The 26,022-nt window shown below is 35.9% G+C and overlaps 1 long non-coding RNA gene across 1 annotated transcript in view; it reads right to left on the bottom strand.

Moving 5' to 3' along the window:
* LOC115305024 overlaps positions 1 to 26,022 on the bottom strand; it is a 70,790-nt gene that overhangs the window by 43,811 nt on the left and 957 nt on the right. The window lies entirely within an intron of this gene.

The raw sequence follows: 26,022 nt of genomic DNA, 5'->3' as shown, positions 1-26,022 counted from the left end.
GTTCAAAACCAAAGATAAGAAAAAATCCTGAAAGCAGCAAAAGAAATGTGACTCATCACTAACAAGACAATCCCAATAAGAATAATAGCTGAGTTTTTATTAGAATCAGTGAATCCCAGGGACAGTGGTATAATATATTCAGAGCTCTCACAACAACAACAACAATAACAACAAAAAATAATAGTCAGCCAAGAACCCTATATCCAGCAAAGCTGCTTTAAAATATGAAGTTAAAGACATTTTCATATAAACAAAAACTGAGAGAATTTGATGCAAAATAACATTACAAAAAATACTAAAGAAAATTCTTCAGGATTAAAGCAAATGACCCCGGGGGTTAAAAAATGAAAAAACAAAGAGGATCAATGAACGCAACTGTGTAATAAAAGCTACGTAGATGCATGTGTCTTCTCTTATGTTTTCTCAACTAATTCATATAAAACAAAATGCATATATTTCCCAGCTGTAATATACAGAAATGTAACATATTTGTGGTTTTTAAAATTTTTTAAATGTGTATTTATTTTTAAGAGAAGAAGAGATAAAGTGAAAGCAGAGGAGGGGCAGAGAGAGAGGGAGACACAGAATCCGCAGCTCGCTCTAGACTCTGAGCTGTCAGCACAGAGCCCAATGCGGGGCTCAAATTCAGAAACCATGAGATCATGACCTGAGCCAAAAACACATGCTTAACCCACTGAGCCATCAAGGTGCCCCCAGAAATGTAATATATTGGTAAATAATAGCACAGAAGAAGTGGGTTGAAACAAAGCTATAGTGGCCTAAGAAATCACTCCAAGTCATTACTCAAATCCACAAGAACAAATCAAGAGACCCAAAAATGATAAGAAGGGCAATATAACTAAGGCTATAAATATATACTTGCTCTCCTGCTCCTAACTTCTTTAAAGGAGATAATCCTATATAAGGTAATAATTATACAAATATAATGTTGTGTTTGTAACTTTTATAGTGTAATATATATAAAAAATATTACAGAATGGGGGTGGGAATAAAACTTTATAGGATTAATATTTCTATTTTTCATTGGAATTAAGTTAGTGCAAATTTGAACCTGATTTTTATATGTTAGTATGTTTATGGCGAATCATAAAGTGACCACTAAGAAAGTAACTGTTAGAAATACTGAAAAAAATCATTAAAGAAATTAAAATTCTATGTTACAGAATATTCACTTAAAGAAAAAGAAAATAGAAAAGGAGTGATAGAGGAGCCAAAAATAGACATTTAGAAAACAAAAAGTAAATGATGCATGAAACTCCAACCATATTAAGAAAAACATTAACTTTGAATGGGTTAAACAATTCAATCAAAAGTAGAGATCCTCAGACTGGATTAAAAAACCTAACAAACAGAAAACAAGATCCTGGCTACAGAAGACACTCTTTAGATTCGAAGATATAATTAGGTCAAAAGAAAGAAAAAATACTTAGTCGGCAAACAGCAAGCGCAAGGAAGTTGGAGTGGCTATACTAAGACAAAATATACTTTAAAACAAATAAACAAAAAGTTACTAGAAATAAATAGGAACATTTCATAATGATAAGAGGGTCAATTCATCAGGAAGATATAAAACCAGAAACATATGAATGCATAGCAAATATAAACGAAAATACACGAAGCAAAACGTGATAGAAATTAAGAGAGAGTTCTACAGTAATAATTGGAGATTTCAAAACTCCACCTTAAATAATGCATGCAACAACTAGACAGAAGGTCAATAAGGAAACAGAAGACTTGAACAACACAATGAACAAACTAGACCTGACATATATCTGTAAACTACTCTATCCAACAGCAGCAGAACATAGCTCTTTCTTAAGCCCACATGGAAATACACTGTTCTAGGCTAGACTATAGACTAAGCCATAAAACACACTTCAATATATTTTAAGGGAGAGAAATGGTAAGAAGAATGTTTTCTGACACAATGTAATTGTGTAATTATAAATCAACATAAAAATTTGAAAATCCCATAATTAGGTGAAAATTAACATGATCTTTTTTTAAGTGTATTTATTTTGAGAGAGAGAGAGTGTGTGAGAGAGGGGCAGAGAGAGAGAAACCCAAATGCCTGATATGGGGCTCCATGCAGGGCTCCAGGTGGAGTCTGAACTCAGGATCTGTTAGATCCTGACCTGAGCCAAAATCTAAAGTCATATGCTTAACTGACTGAGCCATCCAAGTGCCCCAAAATTAACATAATCTTAAATAAACCATAGGTCTAAAAAGAAATCAAGATAGAATTTAAAAAATACAGTAAAACCTTGGTTTGTGAGGATAACTGGTTCCAGAAACACACTTATAATCCAGAGCACTTGGATATCAAAGTGAATTTCCCCATAAGAAATAATGGAAACTCAGATGACTCATTTCACAACCCAAAAATATTCATATAAAAATAATTACAATACTGTAATATAAAATAATAAAAAATACAGAATATAAAGAAAAATAAACAAATTAACCTGCATATACCTTTGAAAACCTGTATGGCTGGTGTGAGGGAGACAAGAGAGAGGAGGAATATTATGTAAGACAACTTTCATTGTCACTAATGGAATCACTGCTATCTATAGGCTCAATGGCATCTTTTTTCTTTTTGTGCAACATTAACAAGGAATCTATCCAATGACACTTGCTTTTGGGATTTCGCAGAAATGTGACATTGCATTGTCATTAAACAGATTTATCACTCACACTGCTACAGCCTTATTTGGGTGGTGATTTTCTACAAAATTTTGCACTCTTTCCCACATTTTATGCATCTCCCTAATTTCATTTGAAGTGAGGGATTCCTCTGCTTTTTTTCTCTTCCTCCTCTGCAGATGTAGACTTCTTACAAAATGTTGCAATTTCGGCCACTTGCATACTTCGTTTGTGCTTCTCGATGGTTTCCTTCTTTACTTCCACCATATTCATCCCCTTCTTTTCAACCTTTTTCTGCATGGGGTCCATTAATATACAATCTCACCAATGTGGACCAATATTAATAAACTCCCATCATATACTGTATTTAATGTAACTGGCAATAAGGCAGCTGAGGAAAAGGTCTATATCTGCAGTCAGCATGACCTACTAGAATGAAGCAAAGCATTCCTAAGCATACACTTGTATGGAAAAGCAAAGGACTGTCCACACATGCTTTGAAGTGACAAAAAATACACTAGTGCCAGTTGTGGGCACCTTCTAATGTTCTGAAAAATCACTGATTTCTGCCAAACACTGCAGCCTGGGACTGAGCATCCAAGCATGGGAGATGATCACCAACAATCTTGCGGCAAGAAAAAGAGAACCATTGGCTCAGTTGTGATCATGTGACGTTCAGCATCACATACTACTCAAATTGCAAGACATCGCTTGTTAATCAAGTTAAAATTTATTAGAAAGGTTTATTTATCTTGTGGAACACATGCAGAACAAGTTATTCACAATCTAAGGCTTAACTGTACTCTGAAATAAATGAAAATTAAAAAACAGACAATTACTTATGGGATGTAATTAAAGCAGTACTGAGAGAAATTTATAGCTGTAAATGCCTGTATTTTTAAAATCCTAAATCAATAGTCTAATTTTCCATCTCAAGACACCAGAAAAAGAAGCTAAACCTAAAGCAGGCATAAGGATAGAAATAATAGAGTGGAAATCGATGAAATAGAAAAAAAAACGACAGTAGAGAACATTGATGTGACCAAAATCTGGCTCTTTGAAAAGCTGAATAGGATAAACTTTTGTTAGCTAGATTGATTAGAGCAAAAACCTGAGAAAAGTCAAATGGCTAAAATAAAAAATAAAAAGGGACATTGCCACAACCTACAGATATAAAAAAATGATTTAACAAGAATACTACAAACAACTGTATTCCAATAAATTAGATAAAATAAATGAAATAAGGAAATCCTATAAAGATACAAATTATAGAAACTGACTCAATATGAATAGGTCAATAAAAATAGATTGAATTAAAAATTGAAAGAAACTACCCACAAAGAAAAGCCTAGGTCCAGATGCCTTCCTGGGTGAACCCTATCAAACATTTAAAGAATGAGACCCATTCCTCACAAACTCTTCCAAAAATAGAAGAGATGAGACTACTCAGATACCAAAACTAAAGACATCACAAAAACACACACTAGGGACCAATATCCCTTCTATGTACAAAAATAAAAATAATTTACAAAACATTAGCAAATTAAACAAGGCAACATATAAAAGGAATTATATCCCATAACCATGGGAGATTTATCAAAAATAATAAGATTGATTGAACATCTGAAAATTCATTAAGAGAAAGCATCATATCAATGAACTAAAGAAACCAAAATAACATATCAATAGTTGCAGAAAAACCCTTGACAAAATCCAACAACCTTCCCTGATTAAAAAAATATATACTCAACAAACTAGAAATACAAGTGAAATTTTTCAATGTAATAAAGGGCATCTATGAAAAACTAACATCACATTCAATGATGAAAGACTGAGTTCTCTCCCCTTATGATCATGAACAAGACAAGGTGTCTGCTGTCACCATTTCTACTTAACATTGTAGTTAAAATTCTTGTCAGGCCAATTAAGAATAAAAAGTAGATAAAATCCATTAGGTCAGCAGGAAAGAAGTAAAATAATGTATCTGCATATGACATAATCTAGTATATAAGGTCAATATAAAAATAAATTGCATTTCTATACATTAGCAATGAACAATCTGAAATGAAATAAGAGTACAATTCCAAGAGTGCCTGGGTGGCTCAGTTAAGCGTCTGACCTTGGTTCAAGTCATAATCTCACAGTTCATGAGTTCAAACTCTGTGTTGGGCTCTGTGCTGGCAATTTGAAGCCTGGAGTCTGCTTCGGATCCTGTCTTCCTCTCTCTGCCCCTCTCCCCATCACACTCTGTTTGTATATCTCTCTCTCTCAAAAAATAAAGATTAAAAAGAATTTTTTAAGAGTACGATTGCTTTACAATAGCAGTAAAAAATAAAATACTATACTTAGGAATAAATTTACTTAAGGAGGTACAACTCATACTCTAAAAACTATAAAACACTGTTGAAAGAAATTTAAAAAATCTAAATAAATAGTAATTATTCATATTCATAGATTGAAAGATTTAATTTAAGATGGCAATATTCCCCAAAGTGATTTACAATTCAGTGTAATCCCTACCTGAATCCCAGCTGGCTTCTTTGAAAATTGACAAGATAATTCTAAAATTTATGTGGAATTGCAAGTGACCTAGAATAGGCAAAACTATCTTAAAAATAAAGGATAAAATCAGAAGACTCACATAGTTAAGTTTTAAAATTTTTTAAAGGTTTATTTATTTTTGAGAGAGAGGGAGAGACAATGCGTGAATGGGGGAGGGTCAGAGAGAAGGAGACATAGAATCAGAAGCAGGCTCCAGGCTCCAAGCTGTCAGCACAGAGTCCATTGGGGGCTCGAACTCACAGACTGAGAGATCATGACCTTAGCTGATGTTGGACACTCAACCAACTGAGTCACCCAGGTGTCTCATATATCTTAATTTTGAAATTACTACAGAGAAACAGTAATCAAAACAGTATGGTACTGATGTAAAGGTAGACATAGATTAACTGAATAGAATCAACAGTTTAGACATACACCCATATATTTGTGGTAAACTGATTTTGAGAAGTGTAAAAGATTGCTCAATGGGGAAAGAATAGACTTTTCAACAAATGATGATGGACAACTTGATAGCCACATGAAAAGAATGAAGATGCTTTATCTCACATCACATACAAAACTTACTTCAAAATGGATCAGAGACCTAAGTGTAAGAGCTACAAGTTTAAACTCTTAGCAGAAAACATAGGCCACCATTTGGCAATGGTTTCTTTGCTAAACACCAAAAATCACAAGCAACAGAAGAAAAGAATTAGACCAATTACATGTCATCAAAACTAAAAACTTTTATGCCTTAAAGGACACTATCAAATAAAGTGATTTTGTGCTTCAAAGAACTCTATCAAGAAAGTGGGAACAAAATCTTCAGAATGGAAGAAGATGTTTGCAGACTATATATCTGATAAGGTATTTACATCCAGAATATACAAAGAACTCTTATAACTCAATAATAAAAGGACAAATGACTTGGATAAAAATGGGCCAAGTATCTGAACATAGATTTATCCAAAGAAGATATACAAATAACCAATCAGCATATGAAAGAATGTTCAACATAATTAGTCATCAATAAAATGCAATCAAAGCAACAACATTACATCATTTCATTTCATCTACACTCGTACACTGCTGGTAGGAATGTAAAGTGGAGGAGATACTTTGAAAACCAGTCTGCTAATTCCTCAAATGGTTAAATTTAGAGTTACCACATGACCTAGAATTCCACTACTACATATTTACCCAAGAGAAATGAAAACATACCCACACAGAAACTTGTACACAAATGTTTAATAGCATTATTCATAATAGCCAAAAAGGGGAAACAATCCAAATGTCTATCAACTGATGAATGGATAAGCAAAATGTGGCACAGCCATACAGCAGTATACTATTTGATGGTGAAAAGTAATGAAGTCCTGATACACGCTGCAATATGGATGACTCTTGCAAATGTTATTCTAAGTGAAAGATGTCAGTTGCAAAATATCACAGAGCATATGATTCCATTCATAGGATATTTCCAAAATGGAAATATAGAGCAAAAGTAGATTTGTGGTTGTGCAGGGCTTGGGAGAATGTGGAATGGGAGAAAAAAATAAGTAAAGGATAAGGAGTTTCTTTTTGAGGTAGTGAAAATTTTCTAAAATGGACTAAGGTGACAGTTGCTTATATTTATAATACACTAACAATCACTGAATTGTACACCTTAGAAGAGTGAATGCTATGATATGTAAATTGTATCTCAATAAATTATTAAAAATCTATAAACTCTAAAAAATATCTTTGCTTTTTTAATATAAAAGTTACATAATTCAGTACTGGTAATATTAAAAATAGTTCTAAAACCTTTAAAATAAATAAAAAGTAGTTAAACTAAAAGAAACAATCACTGCCTGTAAAAAATGTAAACAATGTAAAATTGAATAAATAAGACCCATACATTTACTGGGTGGGGGTGAAGCAAGAGGCAGGGATATAACTTTAAAACATGACTTTACTTTTTAATAGGGTCATTTTTGTATAGTTCTATCAAAAGTGATTATTCAAAATGGCTCTGTCAGAATGCCCCACATTTCTGTGGCATTGCCCTCTTTGCTGCAATCAATTCATCTCCCAATTTTTTTGATCTGTTAACAGCTTTGTTGCCACCTTCCAAAAATCTGTGGCCCATTCTTTCATTTCAGGCCATTAAATTTGTTTTTTGTTTTTTTAATTCATGGGTCAGCACCATTAAACTTCTACTGATTTTATTGAGAAAAGAGAATAAGTTAATTGTCTTGCCCTAAAATCTAATCATCCTCTGTTCTCTTTGTCCTTTTGCTTTGCTGGCCAGAAACTCACATCCTGTTTTCTTTGAGGTTTGGCTTTGGTTGTTTTTTTTTTTCCTTTCTCAGTCAGTCCTTCAAGGCACTCTGCCCATATTTTTCCAATTCGGTTTCTGTCTCTATTATAAATGTCTACATATGGTTTTAAATAAAATATTGAAATTTTAACATCTTTATTAAATAATCATGTACATATTTGTATAAAATTATTATATAATTCTATTCAGCAATGACAATATAGTTTTAAAAATGTGTTATATTAAAATAGAACTGTAGACTAAAGGGAAAGCCTAGACTAAAGGATATAAAAAAAAAATTAGAGCATAAATCCAAAGGGTCACATAGTTTGTCTTTTTATAAACCAGGAAAAGAGCTAATTTTGATTCAGCTTGTAAAACTATGTGCTACACTGTTGTTTGCAAAGTGGACTTCTCTACTCTTTGGACATTTACAAAGATTTTTTCAACCCACGACTGCTAAGCATGTTCTCAGCTACTGAGAGAGTTGCCTTGGGATTATTCTTGGCTTTATTTGTTGGGTTTTTTCCCAATTACAAAAAAAAATACATCCACTGCTAACTTTTATGTATAAATGCTACTAAACTTGCTTCTGCTCTAATGGCATTATTTTAACACGGTTCTAAAAATGACATGATAGGCATTGCTCTAACTAAAATCGCAACAGTACAGCCAATTGCTTATTATTTCAGAGCTAACACTACTAAAATAATACAAATTCAAGAAAGAATAAAGGAAAACAGAAAGAAATCCAATGCAGATGCTTCAAGTAAAAGTACTTTAATAAGAGAGTTATACAAAGAGTTGTGGAAAATGTTAAGGTAACTAGCAAGGAATATTGAGACACCCAAACTTGAAACAGTGAGAAACTATTAATATCAAGAGGGCTGAAAAGACAGGGAGATGACAATGTGCTGTCAGAGCCCTGTGAGAGCATCTGGAGGGCAGAGACATCCAGCAGGAGCTTCTATTACTGAGGAACACTGGCATGGGCACACACAAGGGACAAAGTAGGGCAGATCATCCCAGATCCATCTCTTTCCTTTGAGTCTTTGATTTTCAGCAAGTGTCTACCGTTAGCCAAACCTAAGAGAAAACTGTCAACCATGGAGCCCAGGAAATAAAGCCTATAGGAATCAGCTCCCTTATGCAGAAGGGAAAGGAGGCCAGGACAGGAAATTTACTTGTGGAGGCAAATGTAGACTAAGCCAGTCTAGGTAGTAGGAAAAAGGAATTCAGAAATCTCAAGAGATATCCCTGCACCAAATACACAGTACCCAGGGGTAGCTGATAAGTTTTAGTTCTTCTGCAAAAACAGTATGGCTTCCAAAAGGTATTTCTCTTTGCTATCTCCTCAAGATTTCACCTCTGATGAATACTTTTTTTCCTGGTCATCCTCTAGCTATCTAGATGATGAATTAAATTTTTCTGGGAAGAAAATTCGGAACTTGAAATAGACACAATGACATTCCTTTCATGGGGTCTTGAACTGAATACTGGAATGCTCAATCAGACTAGAGAAGACAGATCAAGAGGCCACCGCCTCTCTTTTGCTTAAAGCTACCACCTGTACATGGAATAATGATCTCTGGCATCTTTACCCAGTTTAGTCTCAAAATGCAGGGCTAACTAGCCATTATCTTATAATTGTCATAATAACCAAGCTATTACCATTACCAAGCAGCACAGAAGTCTTCGCACAATAGATTCAAATCTCTGCAAGTGCCTACAGGCTTGATCATATCAGCATCATTGTGCTTGTGTCAGGCAGGGTGACAAGAGAAGTCTGCTCTGATGGCTCAATTGAAGAAATTTTAATGGGACAACTGCATAAGAGTGCACAGGGTTAAGGGCATCTGCAAAAGATTGAGACACCCAGAAATTGAGGAAAGCTCTTAACTACCCTTTGAGCAGCAGGGGCAAAGTTGGGCAATCCACAATGTGACCAGATTCCTGTGAGCACTGGAACTCTGGAGAAGGAACAGGCAGAAACTGCAGTCATGTGGCGTGACATGGCCACTTCCAAATATAAAACACAGAAACAGGGAGGAGGAGATAAATTCCCCCCACTTCTCTCTCTTTCTCCTTGTAGCCTCCAGCTGACCCCTCCCACTGGCTGTACTTCACTACCTGGCAAAGGCACTCAGGTACTGAGGTCCATTGGGGTCCACCTTCCTGGTACATAAGACAGAGAAGAGCAGGTTAGATGGGGGTGTGTCCGATGGAAAATAGCCATCCCACTAAATAACTCACTAAAAGTACGATAAAATACACAAAATATTGGAAGAAACCTAGATTTGACTCTTTTCCAAGGGGCCTTTATTACTAAATTATCAAAAGATATTGCTAGTTATATAACAAATGTCTTGGTCCAACCTCAAAACAGCATTAAACTTTCCATTTTGGAGCTAACAGTGTGGTTCAGGCATAGAAATACTAAGAACACAATCCATGTTTGTGGAATTCTGTATGTTAAATACATATATAGTGTATTTATTCTATTTTTGTCTTATAGGTAACCTCCTTAAATTTTTTTTGGAAATAACTTTATTCCCTAGATCAACTAAAGTGTGGTATATTATTTTGAAAGAGTGGGATTGCTAATTATGGAAATTACTTCAAATGTAAATTGAGTACTATGATTGGGCATGAAAGCACAGTGGAAAGGGATTTTCTATGCCTTTTTATTTTTTGCTTAGTATGCACAAAATTATATGCCTCCTTTCCACTCCAGCTTTATTGCATCTGCCACATCACAAATAATGTGATCAATCACAGAATGTCCCTATGGTCAGATGCATTGTTTTTCTGAATCTGGCATTTTAACTGCTTTTTCAATTTATAATATGGACAGCAAAATTGGTTATAGATCCAAAAATAAACCATATTAGTAAACTGTAAGAAAAAATATTCCATTACAAATGAAAATTTCACTGAATAAAGTTTCATTTAATTGTAGCTTTTATGAGGACAGCATCCCTCTAGTTTAATCTTCAGAAACAATTGTTGCCATGCCTTTTGCTCTCTTGCGATTAGAGCTACATCTAATAAGGTTAACTCTTCCTTTGATATTATTTGAAGCAAGCTGTTTACACAGTTGTAGCTATAATGACTCCAGAGACTAAGCTTCTTGATATTTTTATTAACCTTTAAACATCTAGGACTAAGAGTAGAATATATTTTATATTTTAAATATTTACTTGGATCTCTTATGATTGGTAACTTTATAATATCATGTGTCTTTAGAGAAAGACTTCAGAGAGTCATTAAAAACATATCTTTCCTTGAAACAATGAAACTTTTTAAATGGTTTCTACTTTAAGACAAGTTCATATTCACCTTTCTATTTTTCCCTTATCTTATTGAATGGTATCTCTCACATACTCATGTAAGTACATATGCAAATGCAAACACACACACACACACTCACACCACATCCATTATAGCACTGGAAAGAATAGATGGATTAAGATTATATTAATGATTCAGAAACTGTATAATTTCCGTAAAATAAAAACAAAAAGATCATATTACCAGACACCTAATTATATAAATGAATGGCCTAAGACCCATTTCAGGTCAAGGAGGGGATCTCTAGATAAGTTAAATGAATACATTTTCATAACTAAACCAAAGAAAAAACCATTTTTTCCATGTTCCATGTCACGGAACTCCACAAGCCCACTGAAAGCACTGAAGGCTGAGTTCATACTATGTTCTGTGCATACAAACTACAGCACTTGTCATGTTTCTACCAACAAAACTGCTCCTCTCCGGAAATATACCTGTCACAGTGGATCCCTTGCATGGACAGTAAGGCTAGAGACCCACAAGGCAGTCCTCTACCTAATTTTAGCCTTTTAACACCCCTGTTACCAAATGTGCAAAAAACTGTCAAAGATAGCAGAGATATCTCCCATGTGCTCCACCTGTAGTGAAGATCCTTCCTTACTTGAAGGGGTCTGTGGCCTATCAGCATACTACCCCCCACACACACCTGAAACAGAAACACACCAATCAGTAGGTCCAAGAAAAGCCTGTAAGCTTGGCACTTGAACTTTTCTCTTACACTTACTTTTTTGGTGAATTCATAGCTTTAAACACCAGCACTCAGCCTGTCACTCACACACTATTATCTTTACCCTGGATGTATCCTATGAGCTGTACATGTACACATCCAAATATCTATCTGTATTTAGATTTAGACAAGTATTTCAAATATAGCATGTACAACACTCAGCTCCAGATCTCTCCCCTAAAACCTTGTCTCAATAATAGTTATTCTTCTTTTTTGACACTTAGGGCTGAAATCTGGGAGTCATCCTTGACTCCTATCTTTCCCCCATACGCTATGTGCAATAAACCACCAAACCTAATGGTTTTCAAATTCATCTGGAATCCCATTGCCTCTCGCTGCTGGCATCACTACTCCCTTGCATCATTGCTGCCCCCCTAGAATAATCACAATAGCCTTTTCTAACTGTCTTCCTGCTTTTACTCTTGCCCTCTTGCTATTATTCTCAACAGGTATCCAACGTGATCCTCTTAATACTGATCAAATTAAGTCACTGCTTTACTCAAAACTTCTGATGGTTCCCCATTTCAACCAGACTAAAAACCAAAGCTCACAAAATCTCAGCCTATTCAGTTTTGCATCACTCCTTCACCCTATCACCAATTCTTTCCCCCTCAGTCCAAACACTGCGGTCCATAGTTGCCTCCATGCTGCTCCTGATTACTTAGATGAGAAAGACATTCACACTAACATTAGATTTCTTCATTGCATTTGTAAATACTAAGAAATATCTAACTGACAGACTACTAGAGAAGAACATGTCTGTAAATGTATAGATTTAATAAATATTTCTATGCTCTGACATAAAAGTAATTAAAAGCTAGTTAACACTTATGTGAAATACGTTTTTAAATTGCCTTTTCTCACATAAACATTTTAAACTAAATTAACTCTTCAGGAAAGGAATTATTGTTACTTCTCTCCTGTCCTCTTGGAAAAAGTTCTTTATTACCTTAGACTTTTTACAGACTAAAGCACCATAATAAAAGGTATTAGGAAGGAATTCCAAAAGCACATTAAAAGCACAACTACGTTTTAAAATAGAAATAAGTAGGGGCAGGGGCACCTGGGTGGCTGAGTGAGTTAAGTATCGAACTCTTGATTTAGACTCAGGTCATGATCTCACAGTTTGTGAGATCAGGCCCCATGTCAGGCTCTGTCATGTATTTAATAAATGGAAGCTGATTTACAATATGCATCATGTGGAAAAGTATAAAATAACTCTAATTGGAAAAATGAAGTAAACATATATGAGATATACAAACATACACACACACACACACACACACACACACGCCCCTTAACAGTTACTAAGAACATTCCTTTTACATTTTTCATTCCTCTAATTATTCCGTCACTTCTACTGCCCCTTCCTTATTCATTAATAACACAGCAAAAGATCTAGTTAATAGATAATTATGTTTCCTAGGATTTTTGCTTTTGCAACTGATGTACCTCACCCTATTGTATATTTCCCAGATTATAAAGGTTCTCAGATGTATCTCAGACATATCTACCTATTTATGGCTTTAGTGAAATTACTATTATTAGATCCTTAGGGAGCCATATCATTTCAAAATACTTATTTTATTTCACATAAATTGGCATCCCACTAGAAGTAGTATGAGCATAAAAATAATTTGCACAGCAAATGAGAAAAATCACTTATATTACATAAGTTTTAAATATTCAAATCAAATGACATATAAGCTTAAATTATTCTACTTTCCTACAATCATACCCATCATACTGAATAAAACACACTTCACATTTCATGTTCAATAACTTATTTAGCTTCATAACACACATACACATATATACATCACCCTTCTTAATATATAATTTTGAATTTAATTCAATTACAGTTAATATAAAATTGTGCATGTATCCATATACACAAAGCTGAACTAAATATCTATACACAAGTTTCACAATTACTCCAGACATTCTGACTTAAGGATGAAAGAATCTATAGTTTTACAGATGCTGTCTAAAATTTAGGTGAAAGATACGCTGTAAAACCAATACTATATTGCTAGGGAAAAAAATAAAGTACAGAATACTTTTCCATCTATACCTGTCTTGTGATCATTTTAGTAGACAAACTAAACATCAATCCAAGTTTCCTTTCTCTATATATTGTTAAGTGTTTCCCAGTGCTAGAACACTTCTTTGAACCAATGTTCAGGTAAGACCCTCATGCTTCTCAATGGTTCTGTCTGATCATTGAATACCCACAGAGTGTGGCCTTTTGTTGTCTTTTCATTAGAAAGTAAGTGTAACATCCATAACCAGTGACAGGTGTCATCCCTATCAGATCCCTTTCACTATCTTTTGAGGTAGGGGAGAGGTCACCAGGTTTACATTTCCTATTCTACATTGTTTTAAAGCTTTCCTTGCTTGTAACAAGTACTTTAGTATCTTTTAGCTTTTCTGGTAGCACTAAATCTCTTGAGATTTCTTTAAAAGAGGTATTCTCAGATTAAAATCAGCTTTTCAGTGTTTTCATCAAAAGAAGTGAAAGGCATTAAATAAATACCATATAGTTTTGTGGATAATGTCTTCTGGAATGCTGACATGATTTAAGAATGCTATGCTCTGATCCAGCACATACCATGAGTATGCCTCTGAGGTCAGCAGCTCAAATCAGAAGAGCCCCTAATCTATGTTACAGAGATTGTTCCTTTCAATTATAATAAATTACAATTGAATAAGTGCAAATATTAAAGTTAATTAGAACATATCATCCTTCCTCTGTTTTCCTCTTTGAAATAAACATATAAAAATACACTTTATATTTTGAAAACAAATTCATTTCCTCAAAGCATATGTTTCAAATGGTGATGCCATTCACTGAAAGGTCTGACTTGACATTGAAGAATAGCATAGGCTGTGGAAATCGTGGTCATTTCGACATACTACGTTCACCTAAGGTGGCCTTTTACTCAGATACTACACACCTATGTGAGAAATAGATTATGGGAATTTGTAATATGGAAATTTGTAACATGGCAGACAACATAATAACATTCCACTTATCTTTCTATATTTAAAGTTTTCCCAGATATAAACTTCTCTCATTTAACAAATAATAATTAAGCAACTACTCTGTGTCAGGCAGTGCACATCCTGAAGATGCATAGGGAGCAGACAGAAATAGTTCCTTTCACAATATCACTGGTGCCTTAGCGAAAAGACCACTCCATTAAGGTGGTCTGATGAGGCAGTGCTGGAAATGAATATCACCACGGGACACACCCAGTTTTCACACTGAAGCCCATCCAAATGAACCTAGCTCACCAGCTGGGAAATCTGGTATCAAGAGACTTTAATAAAAATGTCAAAATACAAGTTTTGGAAACCTCTTTCTCTCCAAAAGTTGCCTGTCAGACAATTTCTATAAAGTTCTAGCAAATCCCAGAAACTAAAGATAAACAACTTTCCCATGAGATCCATAAATTATGAGAAAGATTAAACTCGAGAAAACTGCCAAGTTTCCAAAAGTTACATGTTTTTCTAAGCTTTATCTGAAATTCTGGTCATACCATGAGACCAGTTAGAAAACAAAAAGTAACCGATCCATGAACCTTGCATGTCATAGCTGTCTAATATTTCTATCAGAATTCTTAGACAGAACTACATTTTGTTTTTAAATAGTATACGTAAAGTTAACCACTTGTATTTGCCTTTAATCTGCTTTAAAGATAAACCTTGGACCTAAGGTTGAAATTTTGGTTGTCTTCCTTATATCTTATGGCATGTTGGACTTCATCTTGAGTGGCTTCACCCCACAGTGGCAGCCTACTTTCCTGCTGGTCCCTTCCACAGTCCAACCTCTTTATGAAGACAAGGTCCATGTCTCCCTTGGGCACCACTGTATGACCCAGTGCTTGGCACATAGAAAGTACTAATAAATATTTTTGAATAATTGAATAAATAACAAATTAATGTGAACTTTATTTTTTTCTCCATAATATTTTATTGTCAAATTGTTTTCCATACAACACCCAGTGCTCTTCCCCTTAAGTGTCCTCCACCATCACCACCACCTCTTTTCCCCCCTCCCCCTTCCCCCTCAACCCTCAGTTCATTCTCAGCATTCAATAGTCTCTCAAGTTTTGAACTTTAGATTTAAAAAATTATTACATAGGCGTGCCTTTAGATTTAAAAAATTATTACATAGGCGTGCCTGAGTGGCTCAGTCGGCTAAGCCACTGACAGGCTCAGGTCATGATCTCGCGGTTCGTGAGTTCAAGCCCTGCGTTGGGCTGAAGCCTGCTTTGGATTCTGTGTGTGTGTCTCTCTCTGTCCTCCCCTACTCATGCTCTGTCTCTCAAAAATAAATAAATGTTTAAAAAAATTATTATGTAAGTATCTATGAGTTAATCTTACTCAAATAAAATTGATTTTGTTTAAATTTTCCCTATGAGTTTATGTTCATCCTCACATCCATAAGGTATTAAAATCAAGATAACTAACGTCAAGAACATGGCTCTGGAGTCAAACTTTCTAGATCAAATCCTGCTTGAATCAGTGACTTCAACTTCTATGCTACTTCATGGTACTATCTGTAAGAGTATTTATGAGCATAAAATAAGAGAAATGCTGTAAAGTATTGAGCCCAATACCAAGTTAGATGCTCATTTTGGTTGCCAATGCTATTTTCATTAGGAAAATAAAGCATAAATTGGTATTCCACCATACAGGGAAACAGACCTTTAGTCCACACCATTCATTGCTCTTTGCAGCACTCTTGGGGGTTTGCCTCAAAATTAAACATGGAACTATGCCCAAAATAAGGCATATTTTTTTCTTTCCTTGTCTACTCAGGTGAAGTTGTTTTAGAAGCAGCAACAAACTTTAACAGAACAAATATTTCTCTAGCTATCCCCTCCTCCAGTTTCTGTGTCGCATATCTACAGAAACCCAAAAGCAACAAAGTGATAAGAATCAACTTTACCTAAATCACAAATTGCCATGCTATACATAACTCGCATTCCCTCACAGCTGGCACTTTGTGTAATATTGGTGAGTGCAGCTTTTACCCAGCTTAGTTTAGTAATTCCACATCTGGAAAATGTATTCAAAGATGTTTAATATGATGTTATTTAATACAGCAAAAATAATTAAAATCTAAACCTTTATTACTTGACTACAACCATCCTTTGTGCAAGGTCTTAGGATTTTTAATTAATTAATTATAATATTAAATATATTTTTAACATCTATAATGGGGAAGTCTGTAATTCCTATCGGGAATGTATTTAAAACTGTCTAAATAACGAACAAACATGAGAAAAAGAGAGAAAGCAAGCAAAACAGCAGTTTCTGGAAGGATGTTCACCAGAATATTAATTTATAGGTGCTTATATTTTTAACTACATAACATTATAGTGTTTAAGTTATCAACTATATGTATTGTCTTTTCTGTCACATAGACATATTTAGAAGCCATTAATACATAGGACAAGATCTTCACATGTCCATCTCTATATAACTTATTGCAGGGAATGATCATTATTTGTTGGATAAATATAAACATATATGAATAAATGAACAAAATATTGAACAGAATCATAAAAGTATCATATATTTTATCTGGAGAAAAAACAATGAATTGGCAGCCTTGGTAAATAATAACTTGACAAGAACACTATGGGCCAAGATCCCCTTTACACTGAGAAGAGAAACAGCCAAACCAAGCTAGTTCTCAAATACAGTTTTGAACTTGACAGAGTTGTGTTTTGCATCCTTTCTTTTTCCTCCATCTCAGTTTCACACTTGAACTCTCAGAACTTTCCTATTCCTTCCCACTTTAAAAAACCTGCTTTCAGAAAATTATTAGATATCTGTTATGTATATATTGACATGAATTCAGTTCATTATTCCTCTTCCCAGGTGTCTTGGTGAGGTTTTAGGTTGGCTAATCTCGTTTTGTTTTGTAGTCAGAATCTTTGGTCATCAGACCCCAAAGTGATGTCTATGAGCCTAAGATGTACAGTTGGCTGATGCAACTTGCTGAGAATGCAGCATTTTATGCACCAATTCTGTTTGAAATGGATATGAATAGTTGGCTATTAGTTATGTATTCAAAAAGGTTTGGTAGGTTATGGACTGTGCATGTGTGTAATCTCAACACCAGTGCTTAGACCCCACTGATGAGAAAAAACAAAGCAAAACGCTTCAGTAAGTTCCTATGCAGTTCCTGCAGATGATATTGGCTGGTTTGATCCCTGACACTTGTCTATTCTCTCCCAGTTAGCAGTGTATCCAGCTGGCTCTGTGAAAGAAGGCCCACTGACTGTGCCTCAAGGCCCACCTTAAGGCTGCGGGAACTACACCAGGTCCTAGCTTGCTGCTTCTGTGGGGCCCCATTGGTGGAAGAATTGCTCCCACTTTGACAACCAAGACCTGCTTTCTACGTGAACCTTTTCAGGATGACTCCACCTGACTCTTCCCTCTGCATATACATAATCTAGTAAAGAGTTGAGAGACCAGTACTTTGGACTTGCCTCTTTTGCAAGACATGTAGTACAACTTGCCTATGTTTTAATCATATTCGTGAGACTGTATCGTGATATAAAGGCTCAGGTATTTAAAGTAAAAATAAACTGCTTTTTCTCTACTTTGTGAACTAGGGTACTGTGAAAATTATGGAATGAAATGCTTTTTAAATTCATCACCAGTGACCAGAATCCTGCCTCAGCACCTTTGGACTTGCTATTCTGATTTCCCAGACTGCTTTTCCCCAAATATCTGCTCATCTTCTCGAGTTTTTACTGAAATGTCATCCTCTCACTGGTGCTTTTCATGGGCATTCTATGTAAATCTGCAGCCCCTTAACCACTAGGATTTTCTATTTCCCTTTTCCTTCTTTGATTTTTCTCCAAGCAGTCATTAACATGTTACTTCTTCTATATGCATTTTATTATTGATTACTTAACTTCACTGAAACATAGGCTCCATTAGGGTGTGTATTTTTGTTGTTTCATCTGCTGCTCTGAACTCAGTGCCTAAATCTGTGTCTGGTACACAGTAGTTATTCAATACATGTGTGAAATAAATTATTGTACAAATATTTTATAATTAAAATAGTTATTTGGTATAAGGTTTTGTGAGAGAGGAAGTTAAGTTTAAGAGGGCCAGGGAAGGCTTCACAGAGGATGTAACAATTGAGGATGGGTGATTGGCACAAAGCAGTCAGGTGGAGAGGCTGGGAAAGAACATGTGGCAGAGAGTCAGCATGGCTTTGGGGCCAGAATTATGTGGTCTAAGACCTGACAGAAGTTGGGTGCTGCTGGAGAAAAGCAAAGCAGAGAGGGTGGTTGGAATCTGGATGAATGTATGAATAAGAGTCCAATCATTAAGGGCATAGGAGACATGTAGTAGGCATTTTGGAATTTATTCTAAGAAGAGGGGCCAGTTAATCATTTTAAGTAGAAGAGTGGTGTTATTATGTTAGTGTTTTAGAAATTTTATTTTAACTCTAGTATAGAGAATGATTGAAGGGGGGCAAGACCAAGTAGGAGGTTTCTACTCTCATGAAGCCTATATGAGGAAGACAAAGTAATACATAATCAAATATTGTATTTCATCAATTAAAATGTTTTAACTTCTGAAATGGATTACAACCAACAGTGTCTTAGATGTGATAAAGTATAGTGAACAAGAAAATAGGAAATAATGATATGAGGGAAAACATAATGACATGACAGAGAGTGACTATAAGACCCCTTTGGGATGAGCGGTCAGGCAAGGCTTTTTACATGTTAAGGTTTAAACTGAGATCTACTTGATCAGAAAGCCCTCTGTAGTAGATATGGGAAGAGAACATACTAACCAAAGGGGACAATTAGTATTAGGACCCAGGGATAGGAACAAGCTTGGTGTGTAGCAGTGATCTACTGCTTGGTGACTTGGTGACCTAACACAGCATCATGTATTTGTCACAGTAAGTTAGCCATTTGGGCTGGGCTCAGCCGTAGCACCTCATCCCATGACCACCGATATCACTCAGGTGCTGGGCCCAATCCATGTCTGGAGATTGAGTGAATGTTGGCAGAGATAATGAAGGAAACTGAGCCATGTGTCACTCATCAAGCAGTAGGGTAGTTCAGGCTTCTTCCACAAGCAGCCAGGGAAAGATGGTCTCCTCTTCTCAAGCCTCCTCTTATGTCACGTTTGCTCTTGCCTCAGAGGTCAAAATAAGTCACAAGGGCAAGTCAAAGTTAATATGGGAGGGCCACAGAAGGACATGAACGTAGAAAGAGGTGACTTATTGGGACCCTTTGTGTGAGAAAATCCCACCATGAATTGGAGGAACAGAAAGAAGGCTAGTGTAGCTGAGGCATAATCAACCAACAGAGAGTGGTGGGAGGCAATGAATTCAAAAAGGAAGGTAATTAAGATTCAAATCATATAGGGGTTCATAGCCCAGAAAAGGTCTGATTGATTTCAAAGAGAATAGAGAGACACCATAATGTTCTAAGCAGGGAAATAATTTGATTTGATGTACATAGTTCATTCTCTCTACTTGTAATTCATAAGTATAGGTATATATTGTTTAATAGGATGAGAATATAAAAAGGAATCCAGGGATTCTGGGAAGGGACAATTGTGGTGTGCCCAAGGGAGTTGGCAGTGAGAGCTGTACATGAACAGAAGTGCCCGAGGAGGTAGCAATGTGACCTTGGTTAGACCTGGAGCATAAAGACCACTGGGAGCCTTGGTCTCTTCCTAGTAACTCATCCTGGTTCCTGCAGCTCACATGGTTCCCACGACACATGAAAAGCCTTGTTCAAAGCTAGCACCTAGTACATTGGCTAAACAGCCCCTTTGATGTTTAGCATCGACTCTAACTGCTCAGACACAGGCAGAGGTGGCTAACTAATTTAGGATTTTCATCCCATTCTGGACTATGTTGCTGCTGTCTTTACTGTACTATTTGTCTTTTGCTGTGTAGAAAATTATCTCAAAATATAGTGACTTACAACAAGAAATACTTATTATCTCACAGGAATAAGGATGGTTATGACTCAGGGTCTCTCAGGAGACTACAGATAAGATATTGGCCAGGACTACAGTCATTTGAAGGCTTGACGGATTTGGAGGACCCACTCCTAAGGTAGTTCATGGACATAGCCAGCAAGTTGGAGCTGAACACTGGCAAGAGGTCTCAGTTTCTCCCTAATGCTGGCTCCTCCATTCAGACCTCTCCACAGACTACTTGGACATCATCACAACATGGCAGCTGACAGCAAAAGTCTACTCTTTAGGACCTAGTCTTGGAAATTACACATCACTACTACAAACACATCTATTAATTATGAGTCACTAAGTCCAGTCCACATCCAGAGGGAGGAGAATCAGATTCCACTTTCTGAAGAGAGATGAATCAAACAATTAGTGGGAAAATTATAAAACCACTAGAATACTAAACACAATCACCATCTTTGGAGTACTTAGCAGGTATCAAAAACTCTGCTTGCTATTTTTTATATATACTCTCTTTTATATATTTATTATATATACCTTTACCCTAAAACTTGCACCTTACAGATGAGGAGACTAAGGCTCAGAAGGACTTAATGACTTGTCTAAGATATCAAGGTTGGAAAGTGATAGAACTAGAACTCTGAATCCGGTCAGCATGAGTTCAAATTGGTTTCTACTTTATACCACCACTGGGCTTTCACTCTTTCCCCCCAACCACATACAGAACCTTAGGAAAAAGCTTGGCATTTCAGAAGACAAGTTCAATGCATCATCTGTCTATTATAAACCTTAAGCTGCATTGAAGAACTGACCACTTTCTTAAAAACATAAAAGCATATTAATTTGAATCTATATAGAATTGTGATAATCAATAAGATTTATAATTTAAACCTTTAAATGATTTGACTAAATAAATAAGATTGTATTTAAAATACAGTTTTCACAGACATTAAGTGTACAAAATTAAAAATCATAATACTTTCAGTAAAGCACGTCTAGTAAGATTCACATGGTTTAATTGTGGGGGTTTTTTAAGTTTATTTATTTATTTTGAGAGAGAGAGCAGGAGACAGGTAGAAAGAGAGGGAGAGAGAGTGAATCTCAAGCAGGCTCCGCACTGTCAGCTCAGAATCTGACACAGGGCTCAGACTCACAAACTGTGAGATCACGACCTCAACCAAAGCCAAGAATCAGATACTTAACTGACTGAGCCATCCAGGAGCCCCAAGATTCACATGGTGTAAAACTCTTAAATAAGAATCTGTCTCTTTCAGTACTGAAAATGATTAAATGCTAAAATTTCTCCAAAGACATGCTTATTAACTAGTTTTACTGGTTTAACTGGTTTCAAGCTAATTTTCTTCCTCATCCTCAAAGATATATGGTATGTGATGTCTTTGGTTATGCGTTTTCCTTATTTTTATTTAAATGTGATGTGATTGAGGATATTTCAGTGCCTTGAATCCAAACTACTAATAACAGGATGCTAATAAAGGAACATCTTTTGAGGAGTACTTCTGATACTAGTAAACATGCTAAGAAATGTAAGCTTCAGTTGCACACTGAAGCCGTTCTGCAAAATCGGAGATATGCTCAGCTCAGATTATGCCTGCTATGAAAAATATGCTTATGTTAGAGGACCCTGAACATCTGTCTTGAAATATGTTAGCTGACATAAAGAAAAGTGCAGTAGAATAGATGGAGCCTCCACAGCTCTGAGAGAATGAGTTAGAATCGGATTTCCCAGTCTCTAGCCTGTGGCAGATACCTGTCTTCCAAATCAGCTCATACTTGTGTCTGAGTGAGGACCAGCCTGGCAGGAGAGAGGCCAGGGGGCATGCCCATTTGCCTGTGCGATTCCTTTACGGATCTCCCACTGGGAGTTTCATTTGTCCTCAGAATGCATTTTCATGTCTTTCCTTGCCAAGTCACCACTGTCTCTCTCCATGAATTTTTGTCTAGTTTATGTAACGTACACATTCTCGCACATTTTCTCACTCTCTGTCTCCCATACTTCCCTTTCTCACACACACACACTATTAGGGAAAAGCCTACCACTGTCTGCCTATTTTAGATGCGGTTTCTACTAATTTTGAAAACAAAGTATGTTCTGCAAAAGCCTAAATAATAATAACTAATTTCCATAGAAAGAGCTCACTGTGTGCCAGATACTCTTCCAAATGCTGGTCACAAATTACCTTAATCCTCATCACAACTTTTAAGCAAGGTAATAACACTATTGTTCACATTTTATAAATAGAGAACCAAGGGACAGAGACCAAGTGATATTCCTACTATCCTGAAGCTAATAGTGGCAGAGCCAAGGTTCAAAGCCCTGTTCTTAATCACACTACCCCAACTGCCTCTCAAGCTGTCCCTAGCTAGTACAGAAAAGATACAACCTGAGCTCTAAGAAAGGTTTAACCCTGATCTCCAATGTGCAGATTGCTTTTGCGTTTTCAGCTTTACATTTCAGGAAGTTTATAATCCTATTAATGTGTGGTTTATTACTCCATGGATTTGAATAGAACATGGATCAAATCAAACCCCTCAAACACAACTACACACTAACCAGTAAAAGATGGTATATGTTTATACCTAGATCATCCTGAATACTATAACATCTAATATTTGTGTTTTACATGAGAGCTGAAGAAACAATTTGACCTGAATAGCCATCCTGTGAAATGCGTCGGAGAACCAGTGTATCTTCCTGGTTTTGGAGCAGATGTCTTGAATAATTACAATTCTACCACTTACAAGTTACTTGTTCTTTGTGCCTCACCTTTCATATCTGTAAAATGGGCATCACAATGATACTATGTAGGTTGAAGATGAAAAAAGTTAATAATATTAAGCTATTAGAACAGTGCCTAACACATAATAAGCTTTTAAACCTGTTAGCTGCTATTTAACTTGAGCAGGTACTATTCCCTCACCCCCATCTTATAGATAAGGAGACTGGGGAAAAGAGAGGTAGGGGGGCGAGCCCCAAATCATACAGCAAGGAGTTAAAGCAATTTTTTACCTCAAACCAAATACTCTTTTCACAACACACAACTTATAGAGAGGCTAAAAGAACACAACTCCATTTTACAATTTGCATCTATCAGTGTTCCCTTGTTCTCTCTCCACCTCATGTCCCGAAATACCATGTTATGGTGCCATGTTTACAAAATGATTTCACCTGCAGAACAACTCTGGTGAGGACAGTGAAGTTGCTGATTTACCACACACACGCTTTGGAATTGCCAAATTATGCTAACACTTAATATTTCCCAAGCATGCAAGCCCCTCCAGATATAGAGACAATATCCTAAATTATTAAATGTTCCACAGTGAATTCTTTAATTACCCAATGCCATTTTAGAAATGCTGCTGAGTGGCAGACTGTCATCAGAGGCAACCATAGGATAAGAAGCAGAGAGAGGCAGCTCAGCCTAGGGGATTTTGACCTTTTGCTCTTGCCTGTGGCTGGATAGTGACTCTATCTGTGGAGTTTATAGTGAAGCTGCCCATGGGGGAGGAGGTCATGCTCTGCTGGAGATAGAAGTACATACACAACCAACTGATAAACCCCACTGGTGACACCCTCTTCCCAGAGGTCTTTCAGGCAATCCACGTGAGACAGTCCCCTTCATACTGTTCATGTAGTGAGACTCTCGATTTTCCTTGTGCACAAACATGAGAGGTTTGGTTGGGGGAAGGGGGGGACAGAAAAGTCATCACTCCTAAGTATGGCCCTATATGAATCATAGACTTCTAAAAGTTGCCACATTCAGCAGGTAAAGAATATAAAATAGTGCAAAATCTCTTCTAGAATCTCACAACATGCTAGGAGCAATGTGACCAAATTTAGTTACTGTAGGAATGCGATCGAAAAGAAGCTAAGTTAATGTGTTACCAGGAAAATATTTTTTTAGAGGGTGGACCTTGAAATTTGACCATAATATTGTGGAAAGAGCGGGAAATGGAAGACTACTCTTACTTACATAGTAAAATGACTGCTGAGACAGGGGGACCCAAGGGGCTCAAGTGCTTCGGAGCTGAGGGGTTATTTAGTGATGTGGGTGTCTATGTTGAGGAACTGAAGACCAAAAAGTTCAGAGGCTGTGGGAAGACAAATGGACGATATTCAATGGAAAGATTATTTTCACTTGGATGCCCTTGAAACTAAAAGGTCTTTAAAAGTCTAAGTTAAACCACTGCAAAGATTGCTCTTTGGGCTTTCATTTAGAACAATTTCATGATATGAGTGTTACCCAAGGCCCCAAGGCATGCTAACATACTTCATCTGAAGGAATGATAATTTTAAGTTTTATATAAATATTTCCTAACTCCACATTTCATCCTGGCTAATGGAGAAAATGATATCTTTATTAATCGAGTAACTTAAAGGGAATAATCAAACATGCATTGACATAGGCAATAGTGATATATATTCATTCACAGAAGAGGAATGTAGCATCATCCTATAATTGACCTATTCCTATTTTATAACTTTAAACATATTTGGAGACATGTTTTAGACAGGTTATCTTAGAGACTGGATCAGAAGATTGCCTCTCAAAATCAACTAAGAGAGAAATGGTATTTCTAGACCATAATACAAAAAGGCACAATGTACAAAATAGAAACCAATATGGAAAGCTGAGTCTTAACAAGAGAGGGATATTTCACAAATGATAAAATTTACCATGATATGATTATTGACTCTTTATATTACCAGATTTTTTTCATTTTAACATAGATTCATTATTCATTTTGTAATAAAAATATTTTATATTTCCCCAAATAAAAATAGAATGTGACTTGTATGTGAGAGTATTTCACATATGCATGGATTCTGATTTAAGAAAGAAGTATTTATTGGAGAACACAAAAGTTGGAAAGCAATATAAAAATGCACTAGAGTCAAATACTCACAGGACATACCCTTTAAAAGCGCAAATTTGTACATAAAGTTCTTTGAACATAAATCTTACATAATTATCTTCTTAGTACCACTTTGGGCACATTTTTTTTATTTTAAGTTTTTCATTTAAATTCCAGTTAGTTAATATATAGTATGATACTAGTTTCAGGAGTAGAACTCAGTGATTCATCACTTATATATTCAGTGCTCATCCCCCATTCAGTCCATTCCCCACCAACTTTCCTCCAGCAAAGCTCAGTTTGTTCTCTGCAGTTAAAAGTCTGTTTGATGATTTGATTTACATTTTTGACCAAACATTAAATACACATGCATGCATTCACAGACACACACACACACACACACACACACACACACTCACTCATCTCAAAGTAAAAATTAATTCAATTATCCAGTTAATATAAGCTTCTCTTCACAAACTCTGCTCTTTTCTTAAGTTCATCATTGGCTCCATTTTTAGGATATTTTAGGGGAAAAAAAAGGTTTTGGCTAGCTTCTCAAAGGTAATAG

Source organism: Suricata suricatta, chromosome 10 (genome assembly GCF_006229205.1).
Source record: "Suricata suricatta isolate VVHF042 chromosome 10, meerkat_22Aug2017_6uvM2_HiC, whole genome shotgun sequence".
NCBI classification, from domain to species: Eukaryota; Metazoa; Chordata; class Mammalia; order Carnivora; family Herpestidae; genus Suricata; species Suricata suricatta.
This window is presented reverse-complemented; position numbering and strand designations above follow the sequence as displayed.